We start from the raw sequence: 16748 nt of genomic DNA on the forward strand, positions 1-16748 counted from the left end.
GTGCATGTATACATTGGTATATGCACACATACATAGAGGTCTATATACATACACACACGTATGTAGATACATATATACATACACATATATATATGCGTATAGTATACATACATATACGTAGATGTACATATACATATTGTATATACACATATATACATAGATGTACATATACACATTGTGGTGTACACACACACATATATAGGTGTACGTATGCACATTGTGGTATACACACATACGTAGGTGTACATATGCACATTGTGGTATACACACATATACGTAGATGTACATATTCACATTATGGCATATACACACACGTAGATATACATATACATATTGTGGTATACACACATATGTAGATACACATATACACATTGTGGTACACACACATATACATAGATGTATGTATACATATTGTGGTATACACACATACGTAGGTGTACATGTACACATTGTGGTATAAACACACGTATACGAAGATATACATAAACACATGTGGTACACACACATATACATAGATGTACATATACACATTGTGGTATACACACATATACGTAGATGTACATATACACATTGTGGTATACACACATATACGTAGATGTACATATACACATTGTGGTATACACACACATACATGTAGATGTACGTATGCACATTGTGGTATACACACACATACGTAGATGTACATATACACATTGAAGTACACACATACACACATATAACGTAGATGTACATATTCACATTATGGCATATACACATATGTAGATATACATATACATATTGTATACACACATACGTAGATACACATATACACATTGTGGTACACACACGTATACGTAGATGTACGTATACATATTGTGGTATACACACATACGTAGGTGTACATGTACACATTGTGGTATAAACACATATACGTAGGTATACATAAACACATTGTGGTACACACACACACACACACACACACACACACACACTCACGTCACCGTCTCTATTCGTTCATCCATCGTTCATCCTTCCGTGGACACAGATCGTTTCCACGTCTGGGCTGTTGGAAGTCAAGCTGCAGTGAACATGCAGACAGCAGAGTATCCAGTTTATTCTTCTGTTGTTCGCATATTTCCAGCGAGGAATTTGTTAATGTGATTTGCCAGGCTAGCAGCACCTGTTAGTAGTGGAACCAGGATTTGGATGTGTGCAGCTTGGTTCCAGAGTACCTGCCTTACAGGTTATTAGGCTTTAAGGTTGTTGTTTCTGGGGGAAGAGTTGTGTAAACATGCCCTGTTATAAAAGTGTTTACTTCTTGGTTTTGTCATGAAAGATAGAAATATCGTGGTCACCACTTTTGAGTGATGTTTGTAACGACGTACAAATATTAGAGCTCAGAGGCCAGTGAGATCGAAGATCTTAAGCACAGGTCCCTTTGTCTCTGCAGAAATATAGTTCTATTGTATAGCCCCAGATATCTTGTAGCTGGGGTAGGTCCCAGCGTCCTCACTTCTTTGGCATTATCCCTGTCGGCACAGGGTCCCTGACTGTAAGCAGGACGTCCTGTCCTTCCAGATTGGGGCTGCCAAGCACTCGGACAGGTTTATCGGTGCAGTCTGACTTTGGACGCACGCTTGGGGATTCAGGTGACTGACTCTGTTACCAGAATCTGTTTTGGCTTATGAGTTTTGAACAGCAGGTCAGGACATTCGGACTGTCAGGGTCCTCTGAGCATGGCTGAGTCCCTTAGATGTCTGGTCCTGGACAGTGAGGGCTTGAATGCTGAGGGTCCGGACAGCACAGGATGCCTTCATTGTTCTCACGCAGTCATCTTCTAGAAATGAGGCAGGATTCCAGAATACAGGGCGTGTTTTAATTAGCTTCTTTTTTTTTGAGATCCTGTGCTGAACTGTGTCTTACACTCCTGACTAACCTCTTTGGGTCCCATCTGCATCGTATCTCTGCCCTCATTGACTTTCTGTAGCACCTCCAAATTTAGCATCATCTGGAAATTTAATTAATGTGCTGTTTACTGCTCCTTCCAGATCGCTAATGAAGATGTTAAATAAGACTCCATCCCCAGAGCAGCCCGCTGGACACCTCCTCGCAGCTTAATGCCCCGTCATTTATCAGCACGCTTCGTTTATGTCCTTCCTCCGGGTTCCAAACCGCGAGGGGGTGCTTAGACAAAGCTCAGTTTGAATTCATTTTTCCAGTAAGACTGTAAAAAATACTGTGCCACATTCCTGCCGCCACCCCAGATATGCGATCTGCTTTGTTCTTCCACAGGCTGCTGGTCTGCTCTCCGCCCTCCTTCTCACCTTCTCCCTGTGGCAGAGAGGGAGCGGTTAGCGGCCACGGGTGGCGAGGCCAGACCGACCTCTAGATCATTCCTGTCTGAAGGCGTCTGGCCGTATCTTAGTCTCCTTGGGTCACGGGGACAGACCGGCCTCCTGCTCCCTGTGTCCTCACGTGGTCGTCCCCTGTGTGTCTGTGTCTTTGTCTTCTCTTCCGCTGGATTAGAGCCCACCCAGATGACCTCACTGAACTTCAGGGCCGTGTCTCCAAATACATCACGTTCTCAGACACCGGGGTTAGGGCTGCACCATGTGAATTTTGCGGGACCCAACTCAGCCTGTAACGGCTGTGGATTATTTGATTGATCCACTTACTTACACAGGAGGTTTGGGGAGAGGGTTTCATCTGGATTCGGTTCTCAGACCCAATGTTGGGTAACCTGTGCGGCCCTTACTGCGTTCCTGTCATTTCACGACGCGGTTCCTTGAAAGGGGCACAGGCTTCGCTTTTGTGTGTTGGAGTAAAGGCCAGACCTTGGAGGCCCGCCGCCTGTTGGGCTGAGGCATTTCACTTGCTCTCCACTGAGACTGGAGTGGGATTGGACAGGTGTGGTCGGGAGGGACCCGGCAGGGGATTCGGCCTGGGGACAGTTCGGTAGGAGGTGTGGCCATGGGTGTAGCCCGCGGAGGCCTGGCTGAAATCTGTGCCCAGGAGGGTTAGCTCCTCTGTCCCATGCGGCCTGCTTTGTTGGAGGTCCCCGGGCAGGTGCCCGGGGCTCCGGGACAAAAACACCGCTGCGCAGGCGCGAGGTGGTGGTGGGTGGCATGCAGCCAGGGCAGCCCAGGTGCAGGCACTGTGCCAGCAGCAGTTGGACAGCTGGGCTGGGGCGGTGACCACACCCGTGCTCTGTACCTGGAGAGAGCGGGACTTCCCAGGCCAAGGCTGGTGTCCTCCTCCCTCAGCCGGAGGGGGGCTGGGGGCGGGGGGGAGCAGCCACTCAAAGGGCAGGGTGGAGTGAGACGTGCAGGCCCCAGAGTCAGGGTGGGTCTCAGACCAGGCTGTGTTTTCAGAAGATGACCCTGGATCCGGAGGGGATGCCCGGGCCCGAGGGAGAGCCCTGCTGCTGTGCCTGTCCGTGTCGTTCTTGTCATTCTGTGGTCCTGTGACTCACCAGACATAAGATCACGCAAAGACAGTCTTACAAAAAGCTGCAAGTACTATGAAAGGAGAAAAACCTTCCCAGTACGCTTGTACAATTTCAGGGGAGACGGGCCAGAGGAGGGTCTTTAAAATAAAAAACCGGAAGCGTAAGCCCGAGATGGAGAATAAAGGGGAAAAGATGCGGCCTGGGGTTGGTAAGTTATGATTCTTTACATCTCCCGTGTAGCTGGCGACTCGCCTGCCTTGGGACCCCGTGGCGGGCGGGTGAGTGGCAGCTGGTGTTACCGCAGCGGGAGTCAGTCTCGCACCCCGTGTGTGGGGCCGAGCATCCCACCAGGGCCGGGAGGCGGTTTTCCGCAGAGGAAGGTGGACTGTCAGGAAGACCGTCGATCACGGCAGCACGGGGTCCTCGGGAAATCAGAACAACGAGGAGCTGACAGCAGCGGGCTGGGTGATGCACGGCCGGCACGTTGGCCCTGCCCCTGCTCACAGGTGGCCCGGCTCTGCTCCGTGGCCGGTGCAGCCCTCCTGGGCCCCAGCGGCTCAGTATGGGGATGGCTCGAGCCGTCGCTGGGACTCCGTGGGCCTGGGAGTTGGGGGCGGCTGGGAGGCTCTGTGGCCCGTGCCGAGTGCAACCCCAGAGTCGGGGTGCGGGTCAGACGCACGTGCTGGCACAGCGTGTCCTAGCCTTGCCCCCTCCTCCACCCTCCCTGCTTCCCTCCTTTCCCTTCCCCTAGGCCCGGCTGGGCCTTCGTTTCTCATCCCAGCGCTTGTGATTCGAGTCCTAAACGCATCCCAAGCTGTGAGCTGTGTGACGAAGTCCCGTCTAGGCACCGGCTCTCGTCCTGGCCCTGGAGGTTATCAGCTCCGCGGCCTCGAGCCCTGACGTCCTTCTGTACCCGTCAGGCTGGGACGGCGAGGACGGGATCTCGTGACTCTCGTGACGAGCAGGCCCCCGTGTGCCGCGTCTTCCTAGCTTCCCCGGACGGCCTTTCTGTGCTGGGCTCCCCGTGTGTGGGCTCCCTGTCCCGGGGATCCCTCCACACTGGGTTCTGGCCCCCCACCCCCCTGACTTCTGTGGTCTCGGGCCGCTTTTCAGGCTGGCCTCTCCACCTTCAGCCTCCGGAGTTCCTGCAAGGGTCCGCCTGTCACGGGGGTGTCCTCCCGCAAGGGGCCCACCTCGTCCTCCGTGCCCAGCCCCTCCCGCACCTGCACGGCACTGCCCCTGTGGGTGGAGCCTCGCCCAGCTCGGTCACTCGTGGCTCAGCCAACTCCTGGTCCTGCGTCCGTGGGGCGGCGATCCGTGGTGAAGCTGAGAGGGGCGCGTACGGCACCAGGAGGGCCGACAGAAAACACGCGACACCCCGTTAAACTTGAATTCCAGACACGTAGGGGTGATTTTTAGTGTGATTATGTCCCGTGCAAACTGTTTTTATACTTTTCAGTGTGGTAGCCCTTGTCGGAGGACACGCTCCGGACAGAAGCTCAGGCGCCGTGCGCCCGGGGGGGAGGCTGGTCAGGCAGTGGTCTGTGGCTGTCAGAGTGGCAGGCAGGTGGGCCGGCAGCTGTACCCTTCGAGGGCTTTCTTCAGCCCGGGCCACCAGAAAGAACTCCCGGGGCTCCCAGAGTGCAGGTGTTGGGTGTCCCCAGCCATCCCCCGTCTCCGCCGGTGGCGGCCCTGCTGGGGACCGCGTCTCCCGGCCGGGCTGGTGCTTCTCACAGCCGCACCATTTAATTTGCACCTCTTGCCACCTGTCCCTCGGACGTGGCCGTGGCGGTCACGGTGCCTGTTTCCTGCTCTCCCGGGACAGCCCGCCGGTGCTCAGGTCTGCACGCCTGACTCTGGACGCCGTGGGTGGCACGAGCGGGCCTGTGGAGCCGCAGCCGGCGTGTGGGCTCGGCGCCCGCCGTGGGGGGCTGCCCTGCTCCCACCCGGAGGGGCTCTGCAGAGGCCTGATGTCTAGATTTTGGTTCAGTTTTCCTTTGCATGGAAACGGTTTTGTGAAGGTGGTCACGTGCCTGCTTAACGATTCTGACCGCAGAGAAGGCTGTGCAGCAAAACGTCAATCTCCCCTCCACCCCTAACCACCAAGCCCCACGTTTTCCTGCCGGTGGCGCCACTGTTACCTCCGGGGAGTCCAGTAACTCAGAGTTAGAGGTGGGGGGGGGGGGCTCATCCAGAAGGAAGCGGTGTCATCTCGAGTGGCCGTGTTGTGGGGAAGAGCACGCAAGTTACTTGGAAAACCTGAAAAGGAAGATGTGTGTGAACGAGGCCTCCTCACTCCACCGACACGTTCCGAACAGCCCTTGTTGGGTCTAGTACGCAGTCAGAAACGAGGCCCTCAGAGGCCCCGAGGCTCTGGTGAGACCGGGGACCGGGCGGCTGGGGAAGGAGGGCGTGAGACCGCAGGCGGTCGGGAGGCCCCACTGCCCCTGGGGCTTCTCCACCATCTGTCCTGGACACTTGACGTGTTACCACTGGAGAGCCTGTCCTTGGAGCGTTGAGGCGAGTGGCCTTGCAGGCAGCTGTGCTGGAAAACTCAGAAGGAAAGAGACCTCAGTCCCCCGTCCGGCCTGTGGGACTCGACGTGCTGGGGCCATCTCCCTTCAGTGCCCTGGCAGGGCCGGCCGTCACCGAGTCCCTCGGGCGGGGAGAAGGGAGAGACAGGGTGTCCCCTCAGCCTGCCCAAGTCCCACTCGTGCTGTTGTCCCACCGGCAGCTTTTGAGGGCCTCCTGTTGTAGGCCAGGTTGTGGTCATTGAGGACCTGAAGAGGAACGAGGCCTTCAGGGGGACCCCCGTCAGTAGGAGAGGGGGACCATGCATGACCCAGTAACCGGCACAGCAGGAAGGAAGTGACTGCCCAGGGCCCGATGGAGTTTTTTATAGTGTTCATTTATTTTTGAGAGAGAGAGACAGAGTGCAAGCCAGGGACGGGCAGAGAGAGAGGGAGACAGAGAATCTGAGGCAGGCTCCAGGCTCCGAGCTGTCAGCACAGAGCCCGATGCGGGGCTTGAACCCACAGACCGCGAGATCATGACCTGAGCCAAAGTCACACACCTAACCGGCTGAGCCACCCAGGCACCCCTGAAATGTTTTTTAAATGGGAAAATGAATCCTTTCCAGAATCCCCAGATGCTTGAAAGTGTGTTGTTTGTACATTCAGTACCTCGTTCCTCTGCTCCCTGGCCTACGTCAGGACTATGAAGTTGCTTTCGTATGAAGTTGATGATGTCGTGAAAAATTTGGGAATTTGCAGTCTCTGAGTGAATTTTCTATTTGATTTTGAAGGGAGAATCTATAAAGACTCTTGCTTTTAGTATCTTACTTACATCAGACCCCTTGACTGTTTACGGGAGCTGGTCTTGGATGGACCGGTATAGCAGGATAAGATCTATAGAGATTTCCAAACCCATATCCACTTTCGGTAAAAATCTACACAAGTTACAAAGCCCAGATAATGCATCTAAAAACACACTGTGTGTAGGGAAGAGTTGCTAAAAGATAAGGAATTAATAGTGTTGTTTTTTTTTTAATCCAATATATGCCGTTTGAAAATCAGATGAATTTGCGAGTGTAAAATGTAAGACCAAGGGGAGTGAAATCCTGGCTTGTTCCTGGCCATCAGCGTGTGAGGTGCTGGAAACCCTTCTGCCTGCACACGGGTGGTAGCCTGGTTACAGTCACATGCTACGTTGCAGTTTTCACAGCACTTGCCACGCTATTTCAGTGTGATATTTCTGGTAATTTTCTGAGTGTAGACATCTTCATATACCCATTTTATAGATGAGGAAATAGAGGTTCAGAGGAATTCATTTGCCCGGAATCTCATAGATAATATACCAGAATCAAAGTTTACAGAGAAAACTACCATTCCCCCCCGCTGTCCATAACGATGATTTCTCCTAAGGTGTGGAAAACTTAGACTGATTTGTTAATTTGAAAAAAATATATATTTTGGGAGGAAAGAATAGAAAATTTAGCAGTGTAACAAAGTTTAATACATAAAAATAATCTTAAAAAAATTTTTTTTAACGTTTATTTATTTTTGAGACAGAGAGAGACAGAGCATGAATGGGGGAGGGTCAGAGAGAGGGAGACACAGAATCTGAAACAGGCTCCAGGCTCTGAGCTGTCGGCACAGAGCCCGACGCGGGGCTCGAACTCACGGACCGTGAGATCGTGACCTGAGCCGAAGTCGGACGCTCAACCGACTGAGCCACCCAGGTGCCCCAAAAATAATCTTTAAATATGTGTGAGATATGAGAGATGTTGTACCCAAGTATAAGTGTGCCCTAAAGATCATACAAACTTACTGTAAAGTTCAGATTCACTTTTATTTTTGAGTCATCAAGACTTTTAAAAGGCTTTGAGGGCAGGGGCACCTGGGTGGCTCAATCAGTTAAGCGTCTGACTTCAGCTCAGGTCACGATCTCACACCCTGTGAGTTTGAGCCCCGCGTCGGGCTCTGTGCTGACGGTTCAGAGCCCGGAGCCTGCTTCAGATTCTGTGTCTCGCTCTCTCTCTGCCCCTTCTCTGCTCATGCTCTGTCTCTGTCTCAAAAATAAATAAAAACATTTAAAAATATATTAAAAAAAAGGCTTTGAGGACTTACTGATACTTCTGTACTAACAAGTTAAAAAGGAATGGTTTTTATGATATCTTAAATATCCTATTCTTTGGAAACCATTTGTGTTTTTTTTAGATTCTAGGGGAGAAGAGACAGCAAACACCTGTTTGCTGGGTCGGTCCTCACTGCCCCCTGAAACCCTGTTTTCTGCCCCTAGTTCTGCACTGAGCACGTACTCCTAATGTCTCAATCACTCCTCACCTCTGCTCTCTGACACAGTGTGGTGATGTGTGGGTTGACACCTGTCACTCAGACAGGGTGGTAGCCGGCTGCTTCTGTCCCCAGAGGGACTGTGTTAAAGACAGAATGTTCCAGTTCAGAGAGTCCCAGGGAGCTTCCCTGACCTCCGTGCAAGCTGCCAGCACGAGGGCGTGCAGCCACACCTACTCAGTCCAGTCCAAGGAACAGACTCGTCCCGAGGTGTCTCTAGGGATGCTTTACCCACGTTGCTGTGTGTTTCCTGACCCTGTGTGCGCGTCTCCGTCTGGATTTCCCCTCTTGGTGGTAAGTCGCACGGGCGTTATTAGATGAGCAGGGAGTTGTGAGTCAGTGAGTGAAATCCTCATCCCAGGGGGAGGGATGTGCCTTTTGGGGGTCAGTCCTGGTCCTCGGCAGGCAGCGGCCGTACGCGGGCCCCTCCCTGCCTCTTGTAGGGACGGTGCTCTGGACGATGCCTTGGAGGTTGGGTTGTATGTGTGTGTAGTTTTTGTTTTGTCACTTGGCCCATCTTTGTCCTTTGCACCGACCTACTTAGATCACGTGCATTGAAATCTCTGGTGGCTCAGGGCTCAAGCCCAGCATCTTGTTTGTTTTCCTCACTTATCGCTGGTCCTGTTTCTCTCTCCTCGCCTTCTGCGGGCTACTCGAACGTTTTGCAAAATTTCGTTTTGATTTATGTACGGTGTTTGTGAATGTACTGTGAGTTTCAGTAGTGTTTGCTCTAGATATTACAGTCTACGTGCACGACTTACCAACTCTGCTTTGGAAGATGTCTGGAACCTTTTGCTATTAGGCCCCTTTGCCCTTTCGACTTTTCAAATATAATCATCTGAGTGTTTTCTCTTTATTCATCGATCATCAGATGTAGTGTTTTATATGTAGTTACATGTATATGCGTGTATGTGTGTATGCACGTGCCTACACACGTATGTGCATGTGTATATACATATATTGCACACACGTGTGTGCATATATACACATGTGTGCTTATACGTGTCTCTGTGCGTATATACATATACGGTAAAACCTTAGATTGAGAGTAACTTGTTCTGTGAGTGTTCTGCAAGACGAGTGAACGTTTCTAATACATTTTAACTTGATAAACGAGCGACATTTTGCGATAGGAGTAGTATGTGACACTGAACGGCACATGATCACAAGTGAGCCAGTGGTCTTTCTCCCCACCCCCCCCCCCCCCCCCCCTCCCCTTGCTAAGGGATTGTGCGTGATCGTCAATGCAGTGTCACTTTCCTGCAAAATCCTCAAAGGAGGCAAAAGCAAGTGTCACTGGATAGGTCCCTTGTTAAAGTTGCACAAAGAGAAGAAGATTCCATTGAGCTGATAGAGAGCAGTGACTCCGTTAGTGACAGAGAAAGTCATCCTACACACTAACCCTCCCCTCTCTTGTCTCCCTCCCACCAGCCACGGAGGTTTTGAAAGGTAAGTGCAGGTTATTTGTTTTAATTATTTTTCTTTATATTTTGTATTTTTAAAAATTTTGTATTATTTTACCGTATTGTCACCATCATTTTTATATAAATATTTTAGGGTTGTGGAACGGATCATCTGAGTTTCCAGTATTTCTTATGGGGAAATTCACTTTGATATAGAAGTGTTTTGGATTACAAGCATGTTTCTGGAACGAATTATCCTTGCAAACCAAGGTTTTACTGTATGTGTGTATATACGTGTTTGTATAAATGCATACACATATATGAGCATGAATATATACATATGTGTGCACTTACACACATGTATGCGCACATATACATGTTTGTGCACATATACACATGTATGCACATTGAATATTTTCCAGCCCTGTTCTCCCCACCTGTCCTGAGATGTCACGGATATGAATGTTGGCTCAGCTGTTTTCATCCCACAGGTTTCTGAGACTCTGTTTATTTTGTTTTTTACTTCATTTTCTACCCAGCGTTCAAGTTGAGTATTTTCTATTGTTCTGTCTTCAAATTCATTGATTCTTTCCTCTGTCATGTTCATTCTGCTGTTGAACCCATCCACTGAGGGTTTTGTTTTTTTTTTTAATTTTGGTTACTGTATTTTTCAGTTGTAGGACTTGCATTTGGTTCTTTTGTATATCTTCTCTCCCACTGGTGAGGTTTTCTGTTTTTGTTTTTTTTGTTTTTTGTTTTTTTTTATATTGGTTTGGAGTATTGGTTGCTCACTGTAACATTTTTATAACGGCTGCTGTAAAACCCTGTCAGGTAATTCCAGCCTTGCTTCCTCTTGGCATTGGTGTGTGTTGACGGTCTGATTTTCCCGATGCTTGGGAACTTGTGGATCTTGTTCGAGCAGGCACACAACCTGTCCAGGTCTAGGGAGTGGGTCTTGTCTCACTTCCGCGTGCTGGGGTTCCAGTGACGGTTTTTGGAGCGCTCACAGTGTGTTCTTGGTGCCTCTGGGGCTCCCACTGATCCCTCAGAGGGAACGGGAATTTACAAGCCATGGAGAAGACACTGACAAGACTATCTCGATACTGAAATAAAGGACGGACGTGGGTCAGAACTATCGGATTGTTTTCAGCCTGGTTGTAGGAAAAACTGCCTTGGTGTTATCGGTGGTGACAGACGGCAGGGAGGAAAGATCGCCAGGTTAACTGTCCATCTGGTGCCTTCTCCTTCCCCTTGTCCATTCCTCTCCCTGGGAGGTGCTAGGCCCGAGACTGGGGCCCCAGTTATTAAGTGCGTGGGGGACAGGATGGGGACAGAAAGTGGAATCTCAGTCGCCAGAATCACTTAGCTCGGGCTGGTGGGGCAGGCGAGTCTGAGGAGCTCCGGGGTTCACGTCAACTGTACTTGTCCTGATGGTGCCCTACTGCACCACAGGCTCTTCCTGGGGCCTCGCAGCCCTGCTGGACCTGCAGGGTCACCTGTCCTCATGCCCTGGGGCTCTTCAGCCGTTTGGGTCTGTCTTTACCTTTGTGCTTGGGGACGGTATACGTTTTCTTACGTCAGAGTTACAGAGTTACAGGATAGGGAAGGTGTGGCCGTCCAGAAGTCTTCATTTTAAACAACAAAAGTGTTTTTGTGACTCATACTTCTAACCATTTTTAAAAATTTGAGTAGACACACAATGTTGTTACATTAGCATCAGGCGTGTAGTACAATAATCTGACAGCTCTATACGTTGGACTGTGACCATCACAAGTGTAGTCATCATCTGTCCCGTGTGACACCGTTACAATATTGCCGACCGTGCTCCCTGTGCTCTGCCTCTCATCCCCGTGACTCACTCATTCCGTGACCAGAAGCTGTGTCTCCTCCTTCCCTTCACCTGTCTTCCCCCTTCCCCACCCCCATCCCTCTGGCATCCACCAGTTCGTCCTCTGTACGTAGAGGTCCGATTCTGCTTTTTGTTTGCTCATTCATTTGCTTTGTTTTCTAGATGCACGTATGAATGAGATCATACGGTTGTCTTTCTCTGACTGACGTATTCCACTTAGCGTGATAGGTCCATCCATGTTGTGGCGAATGGCAAGATTTCATTCTTTTGTATGGCCAAGTAATAGTTCACGGTTGTGTGTGTGTGTGTGAGCGTGTGTATTTATTTATTGATCTCTTTTTCATTCATCAGTCGATGGGCACTTGGGCTGCTTCCGTATCTTGGCCACTGTAAATAATGCTGCAGTAAACATGGGGCTGCAGGCATCTTTTCAAATTAATGGTTTTCATTTACCTTGGGTAAATACCCAGTAGTGGAATTAATGGATCATAGGGTAGTTCTAATTAAAAAAATTTTTTTTAATGTTTATTTACTTTTGAGAGAGAGAGAGAAGCAGAGCACAAGTGGGGGAGGGGCAGAGAGAGGGAGACCCAGAATCCGAAGCAGGCTTCAGGCTCCGAGCCATCAGCACAGAGCCCGACGCGATTCTCGAACTTATGAACCAGGAGATCATGACCTGAGCCGAAGTCAGACGCTTAACCCACTGAGCCACCCAGGTGCCCCAGGGTAGTCCTATCTTTAACTTTTTGAGGAACCTCTATACTATTTTCCACAGTGGCTGCACCAATTTGCATTCCTACCAGCAGTTCCAAAGGGTTCCCCTTTCTCTACATCCTCACCAATACCTGTTGTTTCTTGTCTTTTGGATTTAGCCGTTCTGACAGGTGTGAGGTGATACCTCTTCCTGGTCTTGATCTGCATTTCCCTGCTGATGAGCGATGTTGAGCATCTTCTCGTGTCTGTTGGCGCCTGGATGTCGCCATTGGAAAGTGGTCCATTCAGGTCCTCTGCCCATTTTTACTTTTTTAAAAAATTATTTGTTTAATAGTTTATTTGTTTTTTGGTGTTGAATTGTATAAGTTCTTTATATATTTAGGGTATTAACCCCTTATTGGGTATCTTGTTTGCAAGTATCTTCTCCCATTCAGGAGGTTGCCATTTTGTTGTGTCGATTTCCTTTGCTGTGTAAAAGCTTTTTATTTTGGTGTGGTGCTAATAGTTGTCTTTTGCTTTGCTGTGAATCACAGTTTTGGTTGATGGGGTTTTAGGATAACTCATCTCTATTATTTAATTCCATGTGATTATAGAAGATTTAAAAAATCTTCTTTTTAAAAGTTGGCAAGAACTATTTACTTGGGTCTTATACTTGTTTTTAATTATTGTAGCTGTGTTTCTGTGTTGGCTAAAGTCCTACTATTTTGAAATAGAATAAAAGCTATTGTCAGATAATATGATGGAATGGTGTACTTAGCCAGCAGAGGGCGAAGCTTTTCTGGGATTCGGAGGCCATGATATTAATCACGTCTCCCATTGTTGTCATTGTGCCTGGGGGAGAAACACTCAGAAGTTACATTGTGGACATCTGACTCTTGTGGCTGCTCGTCGTCTTTTGAATAGCCCTCCTATATTGGGGGAAATTCCTAGGTTATTAGCCCCATTTCCCATTATGGGAATAAGAAATCAAGTTTGCAGTTTCCCGGTGACTAGGACCGTGCGTATGACTGAGATGCTGCCAGTCACAGGGGGCCACACGGGACAGCGGTTGGCAGTATGAGTGGCTGCAGATAGCTTTGGGGTGTGGGGGTCATGGTGGCAGCATCGCAGGTGACTTCCAGGTGGTAGTGAGTTCCTGGCACACCGGGAACACGCCAGTGGCCTGAGTGTGACAGCGGCAGCTGTGGGGCGGGCTTCGTGATTGCCGGGTGGGGACTGCACAGCTTTCCGGTCAGGCCAGTGCCTCCGTGTGGTTTCTAGCCCTGCTCCCCAAGGCTTAGGCTTAGGCTGGTCCTCCGGCGTGACTGCCATTCCGGCTCTTTCCCCTGAATCCAGAAATGATCTCTTCATCTGCAGAGGCTGCTTTTGTGGATTGCACCTGAGGTCTGATAGGTACGCACTAGAGGGGGCTGTCTGAGACCCCGAAACCGGGGATCTTTACATAAATTGGCAGTGACCGTGGCCACGTAACATGGGCGGAGCGTGGCCGGCGCTGGCGCTGCATTTCTGCCCATGAACGGTGGCGGGCGGCCAGTCACCAGTTAGGGTCCCAGCTCCCGTCCTTGCCTGCGGTCACCCGGCACTCCCTTCCTGTCGACCTCAGTGCCGGCAGGCCTGCTCTTCCCTCTCACTGCTCCCGCAGTACGGATTACTTGTACACTATGTGCCAGAGCCCCTAGCGTCTGGGGCTCCATCCTGACCTTCCGGAAGCTCCCAGCTGTGTGGGGAGGATAGACACTGAGCTGATATCCACCCAAAGTGACATCGCCCCGTGGCAGGTGTTCTGAGGGGAGGGGGGTCAGAGGTTTAATGAGTCCTCAAGGGGCCAGGGGACCCCACTGAGCTCTGCTGACAGCGGCCTCTTTGACAAGGCACAGCCCTCCTGCTCACTGAAGTGTCTCATTGTTGTCACCGTCCTTTCGCGTAGCGTGTTTTCACCGACCTCATTTAGGAGCAGCCTGCTAAAGCGAGTCAGCGCAATGAGAAGTCACACAGAAACGGATGGAGGGACAAAACAGGAAAGCCAGTGGGGTGGAGGAAGGAGACGGCGGAAGGCACCGTCCCCGATGTGGAGGACGGAGGCCCCGTGAGCGCTCTGGGACCTGGCGTGTGCCACATGAGCTGAAGACGCGGCGGCCTCCGCTCTGGCCGTCCAGGAAGGCGGGTGTCTTGGTAGAGCGGGGCGGGTGACCCGTGTGGTTCCCAGTGCGTGTGCACGTTGTGTTCACGCCGCGCCGCAGTCTGGTAGGTGTGCAAGAGCGTCACCTCTGAAGAAAAGTACGCGCCTTGATTTAATAATACTCTTGTGCTAGAAAATGCTGACCATCACCTGAGCTGTCACTGACCACGGATCGCCGTGACGAATACAGTGACGGGAGAGTTTGAAATACTGCGAGAATTACCGAAACGCGACTCGGAGACAGGAAGTGAGCACGTGACCGCGGGGCATGGTGGCCGACAGACGTGCTGGACACGGGCCAGGGTGGCCGCAGACCTGCCGGCCGCACCAAACAGCGTCTGTGGCAGAGCGAGGCGCGCCTGGAGTTTCTTCTGAGTAACGTGAAAGGAGATCCTTCTAGAAATCACCAATGAAAACATTCCCAAACCTCAGTTTTCACTCTCTTCTCTGCTTTAAAGGTGAGCTTTCCGTCACCCAGAGTTTCCCCAGATGTTGGGGCACCGGCACCCTCGTCACACTCAGAGCTGGTGGGGTTCAGGGAGGTTCACTGTACCGTGTCCAGAAGTTTTCAGATGGCCGAGTCGAGAGTCCTCCTCAAGTCACCGTGGGATATTCCGCACGGGGACTTTTGTAAGTTCCTTCCGACTCTGGAGGTTTTGCCGCAGTCTGTGTAGACTCAGGAGGCCCGTGAAGCAGTCCTCTCGGGTTCTGCCCTCCTGCGTGGGGCGGTCTCTCCTGCCCCGAGCCTGTGAGGTGGCCCTGGTCAGGGCTAATTAGCGCGCCTCTCGCTCCTGGCCTCTTCACCCCGGCTCAGAGAGGGGGGGTTTTTCCTTCCCTCGTGTTCCCCGTGGAAACACCTGTCACATCCCACACCGAGTGAGTTTGAGTAGCCAAAGATTTCAAGATTATTAATCATGCTTTGCCACTTGTGACTTCATTTTTATCTTATCACTTCGTTTCGCCACCCCGAGCTCAGTCTTCGTGTCGAAGGTGAGAAGCTTGAATTGACCGCACGGGGTTATTAGACCAGAAATACTTGCCCCCTAGTTGTTCTGTTTGTAAGCGAATGCAGTGCAGGTGTGCTCACCGGAGCGGCAGCACCTGCCACGGTTGGTCCCTGAATTACCAGTGCTGGGCCTGGCTCGGCCCTGACCCGTCAGCCGGCCCTGGGAGAGCCCCCGACATCAGGCATTCGAGTGGCCGACTCCTGTCTGGTTCTCCTCAGAGTTCGAATGCCCGCCAGTGCTTGTGCAGAAGAAGGTGTGGTCTCCACGGCCACCCACTGACCTCACTGACAATGGACTTGCTAACTCCCGGGGGTGCTTGCAGAGCAAGGCCAACCGTATCATCTTCAACGGAGACGGTAGAGTAGGTCCTGCCCCTCCCGCTGAGTGCGACCTCTGCCGGTCCCCGTCACCGCCATGCTCAAGACCTTTGGGACCCGTTTGGGATTTGCTTTAAGAACCCGCTTCATTGCTGTCTAAGAAAATCTTTCTCCTGACTTTAGACAGTACTTTTTGGCCCCTGATGACCCTGTCCTGTTTGCTTACCCATCTCATTAGTCATGCTGGATTCTGAGATTTTTGACTATTTTGGAAACTCAAATATACCCCGGAGAACAAGGTCTTACCATGCAGGGCGCACGGAGAACGTTCTGGGATGAGTCTGCAGGAACTTCCACTGCACTTTGGGTTGATAGACTCTGCTCCTTTGTGGTTTGTGACCCACAACATACATCTGTCTGTAGAGCACGTATGTGCTCTGGATGACAGCTGGTTACAAACACACTGTTGGCTGGTCGGATGTTTCTGCGATTGGGACTTTCTACCTTAGTTCTGCAGGAGACGGATGGTATACAGCTTCTTTTTTTTTTTTGTTTGTTTGTTTCTAGTCAATTTTTTTTCCCCATGGAAACTGGTCCTGGCAAGCAGGGCTATGATAGGGCATTTCGGCAGATATTCAAAGCGCTTTGACTCCCATCTGTGGGAAGTAGTTGAAACGACACACAGGTCGGAGAGTCTGAGGGGAGGGACACAGCCCTAGACATCAGTGACACCCAGGCACGTGTTTCCAGCAACAGATTATGAAACATTAGGAGAGTATGAGGGGTTGGGTGCCTGAGTGCCCCCTGCTGAAACCGGGCCAGTAGCTCGAGGAGAGGAGAGGCCAGGAGGTGGGAAGGAGGGAGAGGAGAGTAGGGAGAAGAGGGAGAGGAGAGGAGGGACAGGAGAGGAGAGGAGGCAGGAAGGAGAGGCATCTCTGGAGAGGAGGAGAGGGGAGAGGAGAGGAGAGGAGGCAGGAAGGAGAGGCATCTCTGGAGAGG

General features: G+C 51.0%; 1 long non-coding RNA gene across 1 annotated transcript; it reads right to left on the reverse strand.

The window, feature by feature from the left end:
• Positions 1-7758: 7758 nt before the first annotated feature.
• LOC125917413 (uncharacterized) lies at positions 7759-16742 on the reverse strand. Its single transcript, XR_007456185.1, has 2 exons — positions 16056-16742; positions 7759-7993 (listed from the first exon to the last, which is right to left on the reverse strand). It is a non-coding gene; the product is annotated as an uncharacterized LOC125917413 (long non-coding RNA).
• Positions 16743-16748: the final 6 nt, after the last annotated feature.

Source organism: Panthera uncia, unplaced genomic scaffold (assembly GCF_023721935.1).
Source record: "Panthera uncia isolate 11264 unplaced genomic scaffold, Puncia_PCG_1.0 HiC_scaffold_1806, whole genome shotgun sequence".
NCBI lineage: Eukaryota > Metazoa > Chordata > Mammalia > Carnivora > Felidae > Panthera > Panthera uncia.